The sequence below is a fragment of the Numida meleagris genome, chromosome 1 (genome assembly GCF_002078875.1).
Source record: "Numida meleagris isolate 19003 breed g44 Domestic line chromosome 1, NumMel1.0, whole genome shotgun sequence".
Classification (NCBI taxonomy): Eukaryota; Metazoa; Chordata; class Aves; order Galliformes; family Numididae; genus Numida; species Numida meleagris.
In genome coordinates, this window is record NC_034409.1 from 38,452,916 (window position 1) to 38,470,320 (window position 17,405).

The 17,405-nt window shown below is 49.3% G+C and overlaps 1 long non-coding RNA gene across 1 annotated transcript; it reads right to left on the reverse strand.

Annotated features, from left to right (window-relative positions):
* LOC110399411 lies at nt 12,000–17,059 on the reverse strand. Its single transcript, XR_002440308.1, has 3 exons — nt 14,931–17,059; nt 14,755–14,836; nt 12,000–13,250 (listed from the first exon to the last, which is right to left on the reverse strand). It is a non-coding gene; the product is annotated as an uncharacterized LOC110399411 (long non-coding RNA).

Sequence of the window (17,405 nt, forward strand, 5' to 3'; positions counted from 1 at the left end):
TGAAAAGGGGAGCACAATTAGGGGCTGCATGCTGATAGAGACAGATCTGGTGGGATGCAGTAATTCCAGGAATGTAATTTTGTATGATGAGACATGAGTCTACAAAAAATTGTCACAGTGGTTATCAGTGAGTGGCTGAGATGGCACATTCCTTCTCCTGCTATGTGTACAGAAAGCTGTCGGTGCTAAACAGGAGTTTTTTTGGAGGTATTTAGTTGTTTGTTCAAAGGAACTACAAGAAAACATGTTACAGAGGTCAAATCCGTGGCTTTCCATTAAACACATGCTGTGGGAAAGACTGCACCAGCTGCTCGTTTTCCCTCACAGCTGCTTAAGGCAAGGTATTTTGGCTGGGCCCACAATGGGACATCACAGGCACGTTCTACACCTGCCCCTTCTGCTGGGGAGAGCTCCTGGCCACCTGCTTCAGGGTGATCTGGCCAATGCCAGCTGGGTGCCCTCCTGCGGGCGGTTGGATTTCCAGCCCTGGCACTTGCTGACAGCAGAAGTGAAGCCTGGAGGTAGGAGCGGGTGCTGCACACCCCTCTGTGGGACAGTGGCTCTCTGTGGCTGGACACGGTGCAGCGAGGGATGCTCTGGGATGCTCAGGTGGCAGGGCTCAGCTCGTGCTTTGTAGGCCTGAGCACTGGCCACAAGGAAAAGGGCTTTCTGGTGAGCTGCCACTTTGCTCAGCTGCTCCACAGCCTTATCTTCTGTTCTGAAGGACTTTGACAAAGGAAAAACACCACCTGTGCCTGCAGTGATGCTGGCTCACTGTTAGCCTCCCTCCACCTCCCTCCAGACATCAAAGCCAGAGCAGGCAATGACTGCCTCCCCTCTTTGATATGTGTCAGTAATGAAGTAGAGAGGATCAGGAGGCAGAGATAGGATGGACTTCTGGACAAAGTGCTCTGGGTGTCCCTGCTTGAGCAGGGATTGGATCTCCAGAGGGCCCTTCCAACCTCAGCCATTCTATTATTCTGTGATAGGAGAATGAACACAGCCTTGCTGGGACTGGTTTTGTCCACAGCAAGGGGACCTGCCTGGGCTTTGCCCAGGGCTAGATAATGCTAGGTGTGTCCTTCTCACTTCATGTTTCGTCATGTGGCTGTGCAGGTCCTCTCTGTGCAGGTGTGGACAGGACAGGAGCATGGGTTTGTGCCACCAAGGGTGCAGGCTTAGGCTCAGCTGGCACCTCTGGAGCCAGGTGGGTGAGAGGAACTAGGGCAGGGTGCCAGGAACTTAGGCTAGAGTAGAGCTGCTGAGATGCAAAAATATGGAGATGCCGAGATATGATGGTGTGGTGATGCTGATATGCAGTGATACAGAGATGCAGAGATGTGAAGATGCAGAGGTCCTGCCCTGGAGCTGGAAGAGGAGATGTGAGCAAGCCCCATCCATTTTTGTTCCTTCAGCTTTGGCGTTTTAATAATGCATGATGCAGGAGAGTGCTGCATACAGATATTACTCATAAACTCTGTCCAACTCATGGGCAAATGAAGACCTAAATATTAAGTTTGCCCTTAGCCCTTAATAAGGAGCGAGTTAAGTCCCATTTGGATCAATGATTTCTAGTGAAAATTCAGTAACAAAATGCTTTTGACATATTTGCCAGCTCTGTGGTTTGCAGAAGTTATCTGCTGCCGCTGCATTTTCAGTTTATCTTCTGACTCCAAGGGCAGAGTTGACAGGCGTGATCTCCAGGAGGGGACATTTCCAGGAGAGGACATCTCCAGGAGGGGCAGCTGGCTGCTGAGCCTGGCCTCTGGGATGGCACGATGCAGACACTGGGAGCCCGGTCCCACAGCCAGCCCTGGGGAAAGCCCAGCGACTTGCAGGAGAGGGCAGGGATTCATCCACTGCTGTCAGCTCCACCCCATTTTGCCTTTCATGCTAGGAGGACCTGAGTGTTAAGACCACAGCTGCACTGATAGGACATGAGGCCGAATACACAGCCTTTCTCTGTTGGGGGAAGATATTCCACAGAAATAGAAGGCTTTTGATCACACTTTGGTCCATACATCCTCATTAGCTTGTGAGTCCTGAGCCATTCCTAAGCTGGAAGCTCTTTCCTGGTGGTGGGGACCAGTTCACTCTGTGAAAGGTGCTTTGCAGTTTTTCCAGTGTTTTATTCCTTTTTGCATTTTTTTGAAGCAGGAGAGCTCCACCACAGATGCTCCTCCATTTTCTTGTTTTCTTTCCCTGCTGCTGACAGTGATTCAGATCCACTGAGGTCAGAAAAACCACACAAGAATGTAGATTTTGAAATGTCATGCTTGGTAATTAAATTAAAGTTGCACGGATATTAGACAATTTCCTGTGATTAATACTATACTATAAGTTTTATTCATGAGCATATCAGCCAAGGAATGTATTTTCTAAATCTCCTCTCTTTTAGTCCCTTGTCCTATCCCCATCAGCACGTGTAAAAAGACAGACTCCTTCCTCTATATAAGCTCCTTCAAGCACTGGCAGGCTGCAGTGAGGTCTCCCCGGAGCCTTCCCTTCTCCAGACCGAGCAAGTCCATCTCCCCACTGGCCTTTCTTCCTTTTTCCTCTTCCTTTGCCAAGGAAGCTAATTTTTCTGGTGTTTTCATTTCATGAATAGAGAGAAATGAAAAATGAAGAATAAGTGCCCGACAAGAGGAATCTGCTGGAGGTTTCTGCTGGGGTAGGCTGGCTGAAGGCGACCAGGTACAGCGCAGCCTCAGGAGCAGGGAAGGCGAAGGAGGATGCCCATGGCTGAGGAGCTGGCAGCATTGCCAGGGATGTCAGCAAGGCCAGGGCTCTCCCACCAGGGCTGTGAGGCTCCTGGGGGACATCATCCTGCAGCAGCAGCAGCACTGGGAGGGATGTGCCCCTGGAGATGGAGGGTGCTGAGCGGGAGCAGCATGGGGAGGGACAGCACGAGCCTTCCCCGCAGCCCGGTTCCTTGCCACCTTTCTGGTGGAAACGTGCTACTTAAGCAATCTGGAGGTGCTATAAGGTAATTCCCACAAAGCCAGGAGGCAGATGCTGAACAGCACTTACTGATGAATAAATGATGTGACAAAAAGGAACAGAGTGCGTGTGCCGGCGCTTCCCCATCTCACATGCACGGCACGCTTGCCTGCACAGCACAGCTTTTCCATGCCAGCTCCTTACAGCCTCGTTCTTCTTTACCCATTCTGCTTTACGCTCATGCAATCCTCACAGCTACCCCTTCCATTCTCCTACAGCTCTTTACCAAAACACGTTGTGCAGGCTAATCCATCTGCCAGAAAATTCATTTGTGCTCCCTCTTCGAGTGCTGGTCTTAGCATGAATTGCTCAGCGCCTGCTTTTCTGCCGGTGCTGCAACTGTAGGGGCCCAGTACTGCTCTGACAGCCCTCAGACACACAACTTATCCTGCTGCCTTTGTGCAAGTGAAAGCTGCAGGAGCAGGCCTTAAAGGGCTAGAAAATATTCCACTCAGGGTAGCATTTATTCATTCTCATTTGGCAGCTGAGCTTACCTGTTGAGAAATAACTGCTGAGGAAGAGCATAGGGGGAGCAGAGCATTCTGCCTATGTCAGTGTTAGTGTGCACACTCTGAGAAAACAGCCATATGGACATCTCTGTCCCCATCTGATTTTCCTGCTCAGCTCGCAGACTCTTTGGGGTAGGGTTATTGCCTGAGCACATCTCTGTTATGGGCCTGGAGGTAACCCAGTAACAACCGGAGGTGTTCGTTGTCCTCAAAGCTGGTTGCTGGCTGCTCACCCTCTGGGTGAATCATTGCTCATAGTCTCAGCATGGCTTTTTTTTTACAGCAGTCCCTTTTAAGTTCAGTTATACCCTTTTTTTTTTTTTTTTTTGAGACAATTTGTAGAGAAAGAAGAGCTGAATGAACATATCACCAGCTTGTCACTTTCCCATTTCTCTCCCTGTCTTTGCCCTTCCTTTAATAGTCTGAACCAATTTTAGAAGAGACTCTGATGCCCCTGATGATACATTGCCTCGGAGACCCAGACAGCAGCCAACGTGGGCACGCTGCTCGCTGCAGGCACAGCCAATGGAAGAGTGGTGCCAACATGGGCCGCACTGGCGGGGGGCTGGGTCTGTGTTCTGCATGCTACCACAGCTGCTCAAGAAACCCCACATTTAGTCCTTTTATTTTTAACCAGAATAAACTGACACCCTGCTGATAGATCACACACCTTTACAGAGACATTTCAGGCTACACCACATGCAGCTGTTATGTACACATGATCAGAACACACAATGGGAGAAGGAAGGTGCATTTCTTTGAGTCCACAGAGCTTGGAAGGAGAGCCAGGAGAAGTCCTCACCCAACCCCCTGCTGTGGTAGCAGCAGCGCTGAGGGGAGGACAGGCAGGCAGGTACCTTTGTCTCTTCCATCAGCTTCCATGAGAGCACGGGATCACAAGAGAAAATCTGCAAAATCTTCAGTTTTCTGTGGATTACAGCCACTGACAACTCAAGAGGAAAAAACAGCATGTGAAATTTAACCAGGAGTGAAAGCTTGACACAGGCCCACAGCATACTCTTGCAGCCCAGAAAGCCAACCCTGCCCTGAGCTGCATAAAAAGAGGGGCGGCCAGCAGGGAAGGGGAGGGGATTGTCCCCATCTTCTCTGCCCTCTGAGGCCCCATCTGGAGTACTGCATCCAGGCCTGGGGTCCCCAGCACAGGAAGGACATGGAGCTGTTGGAAAGGATCCGGAGGAGGAGCACAATCATGATCAGAGGGCTGGAGCACCTCTCCTATGGAGGCAGGCTGAGGGAGCTGGGCTTGTTCAGCCTGCAGGGCTCTGGGGAGACTTCTTTGTGGCCCTCCAGTACCTAAAGGAAGAGGGCCTAAAGGAAAGCTGGGGACAGGCTTTGCCAGGGAGTGTAGTGATAGGGGAGGGAGTAATGGGTTTAAACTAAAAGAGGGTGGGTTTAGATTAGGTGTTACTAAGAAAATCTTCACTATGAGGGTGGTAAGGTGCTGGAACAGGCTGCCCAGACAAGCTGTGGATGCCCCATCCCTGAAGGTGCTCAAGGCCAGGTTCAATGACACTTTGGGATCCTGATCTAGTGTGAGGTGTTGCTGCTCACAGCAGGGCTTGGAACTGGATGATATTTAAGGTCCCTTCCAACCCAAACCTTTCTATGATTCTCTGATTCCTCCCCAGTGCAAAACCACAGCCATGGTAGGAGAGAGGCTGCACTTGGCTGCAGGTTACTCTAGCACCGTGCTCAATGCTCTCTGCTGTAAGCAGCTCATTTTCAAGATGCTCACTGAGAGGTGTTTGAGGTGTTTCTCAGGCCTCACCACTGCAGGCTGTTATCAGGCTGCAGCAGGAGAACCACGCAATGCAAACCTTGCAGTAACCTCACCCCCCTTGCTGGGCATTTCTACTAAAGCACCCACACAGAGTAACTATGGCATGCAGGGCAGGAGCCACAATTAGTGAAACTTTGCTTTGTATACAAGAGATAAAATAGATTGGTGGTGGCTAATAGACAACAGTGAGGAAACACAGAGATGCTGCCAGCAGCTTGCTTCCTTTCTGGCCCCCATCTCCTACCCTTGTGCATCCCCAGCACTGCCATTTGATGCCAGCACCTGGTGCTGAGGACTGGGACAGCTCGTGCCAGCCAAAATTGTCCTGCTATCACCAGCTGCCGCGTGCCCCATGCACAGGGAAACAGCAGCACCGTGCTTTGGCACCTGTCAGCAGGTGACAGCTCTGCAGAGCTTTAATTGGAAGTGTGCTAATGCAGCTGCTGCAGCTGCTGCTGCTTGGTCTTTGGTCCGAGTGTTTTCTGAATGTCACATCAGTGATGTTCCTGCTGGTCTGTCAGGTCATTGATCCTCTGTATAACACTTCTGCTTAGCGCTTGCTTATTGTGTCAGGACAAAACACTGCAAACCAAGCACTTCTGCTGGAGGTTAGTGTGATCTGAACACGATCAAGCCCACCTTGTATATGCATTTTAAGAAAATATCCCTGACTTTGTGCAAAGCTGATGTGGAGAGTCTTCTGGCAGTCATCAAGCTCTGTGCAAGAAATCCTAATTTATTCCATTTGGGGAATTTCTCTGGCAGGATGACACAGCCTGATGCACTTCGTTCAAGTGTCCTTGAAAATGCATTTTTTTTTTTTTTTGCATCGCTTTCATGTCAGCAAAACGCTGAGGGCGCTGCTGGAAAAATTCCAGCCTTCAACCTGCTTTCCAGCGAGCGTACAGGAGTGCGGCAGAAGCCTTGATTGTTGTTTTAATATTTGCATACAGATCCTCATCGGAAACCCTTCCGGACGTGCTCCGACACACCAGTGAGTTCTGCATGGGCGGCGGCCAGCCAGCAATTGTAAAAACATTCCTCGGTGCAAAAAGGCTCGGAGTGAATATTTTGGTCCCTCCCCCCAGGAGGCAGCAGGCCCCCAGGAGACAGACAGAGCCTGGGGCTGGACCTCCCACCTGTCCTCCTGTGTCACCTGTGGGGCTCCCTGCTGTGCCCCGGCTGCCTGTCCCCACACCTTCGTCCCCTCTGCGGTGCTCCAGGCTCCTGCCATCTCTGAGCCCCACCCCAGCAGGAGAAACGGAACACAATTCTTCGTCTAAGGAATGATTTTAATTAGCAGTCATTCGCCTAATAGTTGTCATCTGAACAATGAGGAAGACTGACACTGTGCACTGAAAACGCATTCGAGTGACAAATGTATTTCTTTTATGGACAACATTTGACTGCATTTCACTTTCAGCGGATATGGGGAAATCAGTTTGCAGTAACCACGGCCCTGACCCAGAACTGCTCGAGGTGGAACATGTCTGCTCGTGTTTGCCCTGACAATCACTTCGCTCTGCTGAAATCTTAATAATCTTGGCTGATTTCTCCAGCAGCATTTGGCTGACGAAGGCACTGTGTGCCCATCTTCTCTGCTGGGTGCTCCCGAAGCCGTGCACCCACAGGGGCTCCTCGTGAGCCAATCTGCAGGATTTTAGCACCGGGCTTGCAGATTTTACATCATCGTGACCCAGACTGGTCCAGGATTCAGTGACAGCAGGGTTTTCCTACAGAAACATGCATCTTACTGCCTCACAGCAGCTCACAAACACAGCTACGCATCTCCAAGCAACAACGGCATCTGCCAGGCTGAGGGTGACTGTGGGTCTGTGCTGGTCCAAGAGAACAAAACAGGCTTGGATGGGGATGCCCCAGTTGTTCGGGCTTAACACTGCTTACTTCAGAGCCAGAGCCATTCTCAGGGACAAAAATAAACACCAGTGTTGTTCAAAGCCTTCAAAACAAGAGCAGGAGCAGAGCACAGTGAGTGCCCTTCTCTTCTGACTGCCATCTCTCCCGAGAAACAGAGGGAAGGTGCGGGCATACGGGATTTTATTCTTCTTTAATTTCTTACAGTGGTATTCCCCTCTGTCCCAGCTGCTCCTCACCAGTGGGTGTTTGCCCACATCTTGGCTTCCCACTACATTTCTGTGACACAACGCCAAGTACAGCTTTGCTGCTGCCAGTCTAGGGACAGGGAGGCATGGTCTACAGGAGAGCTCATCTCTTTTATTAGACCAGATGATGCACTTGGAAAGAATAGAGAAGTTTGTGTGCCCCAGGACTTGCCAGCCTGTTTCCCCATGCCCAATGTGCCATAACAGGGACCTCTCCCTGCAACCCTGGGCTGCTTCCTGCCTGCTTGGTGGGCACAGGTTGGGACTCCCAGGCTGGGGGGGGTGCTCTCTCTGCCAAGCAGAGCTGCCCAGGTGCACTGAGCTGCCTGCTTACCCAAATGCCTCGTGAATGGCTTCACGCCAGCTCCAGAGCTCTGCTAGATGCCCCTGCACCGCACACAGTCCCTGTACTGCACACCCAGCCCCACTGTCAGCCTCTGAGCCCAGAGAAACCCAGTGGAGGCTGCAGGTCTCAGCTGCCAAGGCCGACAAGCACCACTCTGAGCACAGTCTGGCTGCAAAAAGTGGAGGCTGAAAGCCCAAGGGCCCAGGAGGCTGCAAGGCTGCTCACAGACCATCATGGACACAGTGGCCCTGCACAAGAAGCAACAGAGCTGTGGTGTTTCCCTGGATCATCCACCCAGATGAGTGGTGAGCTGCCCCATACATCTGTCCAGAGGTACACCTGTGTCTGTTCTGCAGTTGCTCAGGGCCAGCTGAAGTCCATCTTGGCTGGAGTCAAAGCTGCTGGTGAACAGCTCCTGAGCTGCAGGCAGCTAGGCTGGGTCTTAGCTGATGTTTCACAGCTAACATGGTGCAGTGACATCCTCTGCTAGCAAGGCAAGGAAGGAGTTAGGAAGCCTGTGTGAGGCCACCCTCCTTGCTTACCTATGTCTCCATAACCCAAAGAGGATGCAGGGTGACAGTTCCCCATACTGCACACCTTCCCCTGCCAGTCTGCAGCACCCACCTACCCAGCGCTAGAGCCACAAGACTGGCACCCTATCTCCCAGTGACTGCACAGCCCTCCTCCCATTGCTCAGTGCCTGAGCTTGCTTTCCTGCCTGAAACAAGCTATTGCGCTAGCACAGGTCTCACACTGCTCATATACCCCATGCAGAACGCCTTCCCCTGGTGACCTTCCATGTTTACATCCCCACTGTGCCACCAGGGACCAAACTCCTCCCAGTCCCTGGCCCTGTGGCTGCTCACCACTGACCGAGGACACCGAATGCAGGAGCCCATCAACCAGCTGTCACACACAGGCAGGTGTGCTTGCACACCACGCCCCTGTGCCACTGCTGTTGTATCAGTGAGAAAACTGGCTGCCATGAGGCCGTTCCTGAGGGGTTTCGGAGCAGGTGCACCTGCTGGCTCTGCTCCCCTACAGCTTTATTCCAGATTCAGTTTCATAAGATGAAAAAATCATTACAGTGGATGAGTTCCCAGAGCATAACATCTGCTCGTCATCCAAGGCCAAGAGAGATAAGAAGAAGAAAAGAGAGAAAAGGAGAGACGTGTACACAAGACAGAAAATAAAAGGAAAAGAGGAAAAAAAGCACAAAACTAAAAAGACTAATGAAGCCAACACAGCTTCTCTTCTCCAGCTCCCTCTGCCCAGCCGGTGCTCCCGCAGGACTCGCTGGGCTATCAGGCTCCTGAGCAGCACTGCCAAGAGCTGCCTTGCTGCCCGCCTCAGGGCAATCCTGCAGGACACAGCCTGCAGCCGCCCCATGGCGCACAGACCAGCCTGAATTGTCCCCTCTGACCTCATGCAACAGATCCTGCCCCCTCAACCTGCAATGGGGAAAGGCTGCCTGCTCACAGGTGGGCACCTGAAGCCTGCAGCAGGGAAATGCCTGCTTTACAGGGGGTTTCTTGGGGGCAAGCCACATATCCGAGATAGCTCCTTACTGTTGCTTCAGCCTGACGTGGGTGGTAAGATCTACACATCTCATATTTTCTTCCTTATTTTCTTTTCATTCAATAGGGGCAACATTGCTCATCCTAAAACATTTCTAAAATACAGGGGAAAAAAAGCATGACAGACATTCATTCACACAGAGCCAATTTTACCCCAAAGTCTCCATTTATTTGCCATGCAAAAAAAATAATTAATTTAAAACCAAATGGGAAAGACTCAAAACAAAGAAAAAAATCCCCAGAGACCTTCTCCTCCCTCAGAGCAAGACACCTGCCCATCCCTTCAGATTGCTGCTCCACTCTAATGGCTGCAGCAGATTTATGCCAGTGTAAGGGAGCTATTAATTAGCTTCAAAGATTTATTTTTCCCTGGAAGAAGCCGGTGTCTGGCCCTGCTCCAGAAGGGACAGGCCTCCTTGCTGGTAACCAGAGGCTGATTCCTGAGGGCTGAAATCAAGTGCTGCCTGATGGAGGGGCAGGCCTGGGACACCATGCTTTTACATCAGGGTTTTGTAAGGCTTCCTTATTGCAGCAAAGCAAATGAGCCAGCCCAGGAGCAGGTGACAGTCAGAAGGAAACCAGTGTTAGGGGCAAGGAGAAAAGGGTTCTGCGTGAGAAAGACTAGGCTCTCCTGCCAGGGAATGAGAATTCAGGGGTATGAGGTTTACAAAATGCCTAGCAATGGGGTGAAGATGAAATGGAGGAGCTGGGCCTTCACTCAGCTGATGAACTTGGTACCTCAGGGGGCTGTAGAGGTGCAGAAGGAAAATGGTTCAGAAACCACGTGGAGGGACTGACCCAGGATAAGGCCAGGATAAAGCCAGTGGTAGTAATTAAAAAATAATTAATGAAGGATAAACCCTTCTTTAGAAATGGTGAGAAAGTGGCTCTACAGACATCTTTAATTAAAAGTTGGGGAGGAGAAGAAGTGGCTGAAAATGCCTGCTCAAGACAGTTAGGAGCTGACAAAAAGCCTGGAATAAATGAGTAATTGTGATTTAAAAAATAGGAGTTTAATTACTATCAAGAAGCTCTCTGCTATGTGCTGGGTTACAGAACAATGGCAGAGATATGGGAGCCCGTGGGGCCAGCAGGGACTGAAGCACAACAGCTGGGTGAGGAACGGCATCAGCACTCACCTCCATCAGTTAAATGGCTCCAATACATGACAAGCATATGGAGCCCACTGTGCTGCAGCTCCTTCACGGGCACTGCCCCAGACCCAATTCTAGGTCCCCCAGTACTCAGCCCTGGTGAGGCTGCACTTCAAGTACTGAGTTCAGTTTTGGGCCCCTCACTGCAAGAAAGACATTGAGGCCCTGGAGCGTGTTCAGAGAAGGGCAACAAAGCTGGTGAGGGGTCTGGAGCACAGGCCTTATGAGGAGTGGCTGAGAGAGCTGGGATTGTTCAGTCTGGAGAAAAGGAGGCTCAGGGGAGACCTTATTGCCTGAAATAAGGTTGTGGTGAGGTGGGGATCGGCCTCTTCTCCCAGGTAACAATGATAGGATGAGAGGGAATGGCCTCAAGGTGCACCAGGGGAGGTTCGGGTTGGATACTAGGAATACTTTCTTCTCAGAAATAGTGGTAATGCATTGGAACAGGCTGCCCAGGGAAGTGGTAGAGTCACCATCCCTGGAGGTGTTTACAGAAAGGGTAGATGTGGTACTTAGAGACATGGTTTAGTGGATCTTTTCCAACCTTAATGAATCTATGATTCCACGATTCTATGAACAAAAAGATTTTTCCCAAATAGCTTGAAAAGAAAGGATGGGTTTTGATTTTCCCAAAGTTCATGCTTCTGCACTTGATACACAAACCGCACTAGAACGACTGCCTTTTTAATTTGCATTAACATCACAGGATCCAACAGATTAAAATGCTACAATCAACAAGGCAAATACACTTTACTACATTTGTGGTTTGGATTGCTAACAGCTATTAAGAACGTATCTCTTTTTGCAGTGAAGAAAAAGCCGGAGAGAGAAATACTTCCAGCCAGAAGTGGCTGTGTGTGACTCAGCGAACTGAAGAAGAACCTGATGTATGCCCTGCTGCTCAGTACCAGCTCACTCTGAGCACCACAGCAATGAGGGCCGCTTCCCGAACTGCTGCCAAATCCTCTGCCTGCAGATCATACCCGGGGTCTGGGAGTGCACCAGGCAGCACATGGCTGCTGTGGCTGATGCACACCTGAAGCAAAGCAGAGGCACGCAACAAGGCTTGCAGCCACTGTTGCAAACCTGCGCAGGCAATGAGCGGGGTTACTTGTGTGAGAGAACAGAAAGCAGCAAACAAATGCCTCCTCCTACTCACTGCCACAGAGGGTGCAGCCAGAGCAGCTTTGCCTTCCCCAGAGCATTAGCAAAAGGCTGAGGTGAACAAATGCACAGAGGCAGGCTTACGTATCAGGCTGTGCTGTAAGAGATGGGGAGAACAAAAAGAGGCTGCAATTAAGGGAAGGGCCACTTTCTCCTTTCCAATCAGAAGACATAACAGGCCATATTTTAAGACCGTGAGTAGGAGTCCTTTTGTTGGATAATTCACAGGGACTGCTCATTACCTCCGCTGGAAAGCACAGCAAGTCTTAGGCAAGAGACTGAGTTACTTTAGGACAACACAGCAAAAAAAAAAAAAAAAAAAAAAAAACACAACAAAAACCAGGCTTGTGGTGTGCATCTCAGGAGCTGGAAACACGCCCGCCATCTGAAGGTTACTCGATAATGTGGAGATATTTGAAGCTCGCCATTCCTTTGCTGAAGCTGCAGGAGGGCTGCACTGACAGCACCACACAGAGGAGGCTGCAGCACGGTCACCTCGCTCAGGGCACTGCTCTGCGCCCCTGCACATCCCCTCCAGGGGCCCAGCTTATGGCACAGGGGCATCCCTCCCAAATGGAGCCCTATGCCAAGCACTGAGGTCTATCTTACATAAAAGAGAAGGGTGTGGAAACAATCAGCTGTTAATAAATACCGCAGACTCAAAGCGCTTGCTCATGGTGACCACCTACCACCTCTTCTACCTCTCAAAAAGGGACTCAAAACACAGCACTCAGAAACAACCGTGGGTTTGGGGAGGACTTTTCTTTTTTCAGCAGATGCCAGCTTTGTCACCTAATACAAATTTCATTTTCAACCCCAACTTTTAATACTTTGGAGCTTTTATTCGATACCCTTCTGCCTTTTAAAATTCACTTTACAGCTTAATTCTTAGCCATTATTCAGTATTTTCATCAGTGTTAACTAACGCAGGGAGCATTTGCAGTTTTAGCCCAGATTAAGCTTTTATTCCTCATTGTTTTAAATGCATGAAAGTCAACCGAGTTGTTTTGTTTGATCCTCTCCATGCCACAGTGAGCTCTGTGCTGTTAAGGCTGTAAATGGGCCACGTCACTCATGAATTACTAATCCCCATCACTCACATTTTCTGGGGAATGTACACTATATTTAGTCCTTAGACTTGGAAAAACAAAGCTGGAGAACTTTGAGGCTTTTTTTTTCTCATTAGGAGCCTTTAGAATATTCCCTAAAAACTGGCAAGATAATTTAGCCACCACGTATAAGTGCAATTCATTAACCGTTGTGGAAATTAGACCCTTGAATTGAGAGGCTAATTAAGACATTTAGATATAGAGCCTGAAAGGAAACTATGCAGACATTTCTTAAAATCTCATTTACAGTTATGTAAATCTGGCCCAACTCCACTGTCATTTTTTGGATTTACATCCAAGTAATTGAAATCACTACTGAGCTCTTCTAAGCTCTCAATATCAGCAAAAGGCATTGAAGTAAAACAATTAGCAGATAGGCTGTGCTTTTCACCGTTGCTTCCAGACGAACTCAGTAGCACAATGCTGAGAATTCCAGGGGTAATTTGCCATTCTGATGGATTGTTTGTCTAAAAAAAATAAAGAGTGATGAATTTAGCGGGCCACCATCAATACAAGGAGCTGCCAACCCTTATAGCATTAGCAAATGAAGAGAGCTGGAAAGCGTCAGCTTCCACTAGTGCCTCTTCCAGGATGACCATTACTTCTAATTAATGGCCTCTGCTGTGTTTCTTCCCACCATCAGCTGCACCAGGACCACAGCTTGGAACAAGTAAAAACACTGAATGAAAGCTCTATACAACCCACGTAGAGAAGCAGACAAGTTCAGATAGGGGGACACGATGTATTTATACACAGCTATGGATTACAGCAGTGTGCCTTTTCTGTGCTGCTGGCTGCTGTGCAGTCCCCCGCGTGTGGAGCCTTTCCAGGCTCATGCTCTGCAGGGAGAAATGGGCAGATCTCTGGCTGCGTGAGATGCTCCCCCATCCCATCCCATCTCAGCCCGTCTCAGCCCAGCCCAGCCCAGCCCATGCTTTGGAGCTGGTTCTCCTCTGAACAAACAATAACAGCAGCTGCCAAAACCTGAAGGAACCCGGAGCAGCCTGGGAGAGACCAGCTGCTTTGCTGAGAGCTGCTGGCAATTAGGTTATGAAAAATATCAACAGCCATGGAGGAAGGGGATGAAAAGAAGGAACCTGAGCAGCAGGATGGTTGGCTCAACCCTGAGGGCTCTTCATTCCCTTGCCCATTGGTTTGTGCCCCAGGTCAGTGCATGAAAAGCCTCTGGGGACCAGGTACAGGCTGCCCACTGCAAGCTGCCTCTGGGCACCTGCCAGCTCCGGCTGCTGCAGCCCTGGCAGTATGGTGGGACCGGGCCTCACTGCCTGCAGCACCTGAGAGCCCACAGGCACCTTGGCTTTTGTGGGACAAGACTGACACCAACGGCCCCCTCGGCCCCATCCACCTCCCATAGCGTATCACTGACTGAGTCGAGTCAATGCGAGCATTTTGTCTTTGCCTCATAAACCCAAACCCTTCACACTTCTCTCCCACGGGAACCTGCCCTCCATGGAATATCTTACATGTAGGAAATAAATAAACAAAGCATGAAACCTAAGAGGTCTCCTTTTCACCAAATGCGCGTGGGAGTTTAGACTCCAGGACTGTAATCTCTTCTATTTGTCCTCTGGCATTCAATTTCTATTTGTAAGGACAAACCAGTGAGCGACCCCTTTCAGCATGCAGTAAGGCCAAGCAGCTTTCCATCCAAGCACAGCCAGGGCAGGAGACCTCTCTGTCCCTCCTGGGCCTGGCAAAGCCACAAATTCCATCCCCTCACTCCCAGTTCCATCAGCGCTCTGACACTGAGTGTCACCTGGTGACATACTGGTGTGGTCATGGTTATCCAGGAAACCTCCTTTGCAGCAGCAGGATTTTAACCAAAATCTGTTGATTGCTCTATTAGCTGCAATGTGCATCAACCTTTTTTTTTTTTTTTTTTAACAGAACACTGGGGTTTCGGTTGCTTAATGGCAGATGATTCAGTTCCCTCTGACTTTCCCACGTTACCTTTGGGGTAATTAGTCATCTTTTCAATTCAGTCATAGCTCTCTGTCCTTTCACTTGCTGTGAGGATGCTCTGGCAAGGCACCTGCAGAAATCAAAGTTTGAAGTCAGAGCATCATGGCAGCACAACTACAAACAAACTACAAACAAAAACTCCAAGCCAGCAAAACAAAACAAACCTGAATGTTGAACCTGAAGGCTGATTTTGGCCAAGTGGAACAAAATCTGAGTAGAATTGCTTCTTTTGCTTGTCTACATTAGGGCTGATGCACTGAAATTGAAAAACTGCAGATGACAATCCCAGATAAGTATCTGGTGTTACTTTGAACCAGAGGTATGGGTCAGACCTGTTATCAGTAAAAACAGTTTCTTGTTTTCTCAATAAATATAATCTCCAGGAGGAGATAAAAGGAAAGAAGCACAATTCCATAGATAAATGAGAAATATGTAGATGTTAGACTCATTTTGATGGCAGCCACATCCTCCAAAATGTAAGCTGTTTCATGAGGATTGTCAAAGTTTCACAGTCAAAGCAGAATCTCAAGATGTTTTTACATTTGTCGATGATTAACACAAGCAGATCTAGGAATTACATGACACGTACAATCCAGTAGAAGTTTCTTGACTTTGAGTGCTCAGTTCTCACAGTCACACTATGTTGCACGGACACAGCTGAACGTGCAGTGCCCTCTCCTATAGGCCTGGTGACACACGGTGACAGCTGAACCTGCTCTGTGTGGTGGGCTGGGCCCAGGGCGGCTCTCCCCGCAGGCACAGCGCTGTGCCAGTCACCAGCTGTCAGATGGGCTTCCGGAGCAGTGTGATAGGAATGGGCTGAGTGGCCCAGGCCTTCGCTGCAGCTGGTGGCAGGAACACCCCGTTGTGGGCCCAGCTGATGAGGAGCAGAATACAGATAATTCAGTGGAGATGGGAACCCACAAAGCACAGATGGAGCCATAAATATAGGCCTCCAGATATGCTTCCTGACAAAGTCTCAGGCACTGCACCCAGGTGTGGAGGCCAAGGCCAAGCTCAGGCTGCTGCAGTCCCTCTGCCTGGCTGCGAGGCACCTGCTGGGCCCGGCGGGATCTCAGCCTAGTGCTGCGGTACAGGGCCGGCCATGCCATGCCAGGAGGGTGCTGGCATCCCTGCCCAGGGCCGTGGCTGGCACTGGCCCCATGATCTCATTGCGCTGGAACACACACAGGCTCTGTGCCTCTCTGAAACAGAGGAGAGGGAGATGAGAGTCCAGCGTCGCTCTGTTTGCATTTCCTCGCCAAATGCAGCAGATGGGAGTGTTCCTCCCCAAGGTGTGTTTGTGCCAGATACTGCGGTCACAGTGTGTTCCCAGTTGCTTGCAGTTCCAGCCACATTGGAAGTCTCAGGGCCACAGCAAGGGGAAGGGCCAGGTTTGTTGAAGCCATGGCATTGTAAATATCCCAGTGCTGTGTGCAGAAACCCTTCCTCTGTGAGTGAGTTTCTCCTGTGTTAGAAGGGAAAGGCACATAAGAAATTGTCTGCTTCCTTACTAACAGCTGAATTTTACTACAGTAGTCAGAAGTAAAAATCAGAACAAAATATAGCATCTCTCTGATCCGGCTCAAAACAGCCATTCTGGAAATTTCTGCTAAATAAAACTCATTCTGGGAGAACCCAGCAATCATTAAGCCAAAGCTATTAATTCTGTGCAGTTCATTATGGTGGAAAGTTTAAAAACTCCTCAGCACTTGCTGCCTTTAAATGAAATATTCAGACCCACTCTTCTCTACTGAATCATTCAATGAGTCTTGTATTAAAATAATTTTTGAACAGGGAAATTAAAATACATGTGAACAGATCAGCAATAAGTCAAGAGAGATTCGGGCATCTAAGAGTTTAACAGAACATGACAATGCTCAACCTTGGGGAAAAAAATCAACATAACTAAGGTGTGGTATCACGTGGCACTGCAAAACAGTGCAAGGAAGGAAAGCTGCACAGGGAAAACACAGCTGTCACAACATGGAAACTAAGGAAAGGTGCACACACGGATACACGTCTTGCTATGGATGTGGGTGTTTCTATGAGTGCAACGAATTCATTGGAAGCTGAAAAGAAGAGCATTTAGAAAGCTCATGATGACAAGTACGGTAACACTGCGAGCTGCAGAGGCAGCATTTCAAAGCAGCAGCATTTGTTCTATCTTCTGATGGCAACACCCACTCGTTCTGACAACAGCAATCCAGAGGGCACGGCAATGAGAAATGTATTTCTCTGCATTTCCACACAGATTGAGACTTTGGTACAGAGCAGTACCAAAATATAATGGTAAAACTGTTGAAAAGCTTTACAGCTGCTGAGGTACTGAACACAGCGTGCAGATGCTGCTGCTCTGCGACCCAGTTCTAACCTCAGGCATACATTGCTATAAGACTCCAGAAGACAAAATTCACTGTTTTCCCCAGTGGTTCCTGGTAACAGATTCCCAAGATACTCAGAGGCATTTGCCAAATTTTTATTACAATTTGATCTTTGCAGCTGAAATGGTACAGCCAAAGTCAGCAGTTCTGAATCAAAACACAGTTTTAAAAGTAAGATATTAGTCATGTTTGCAATAGCCCGCAGATGCCACGGAGCAAATGGTTAGAACACAAATTTAATATAAAGCAAGATAA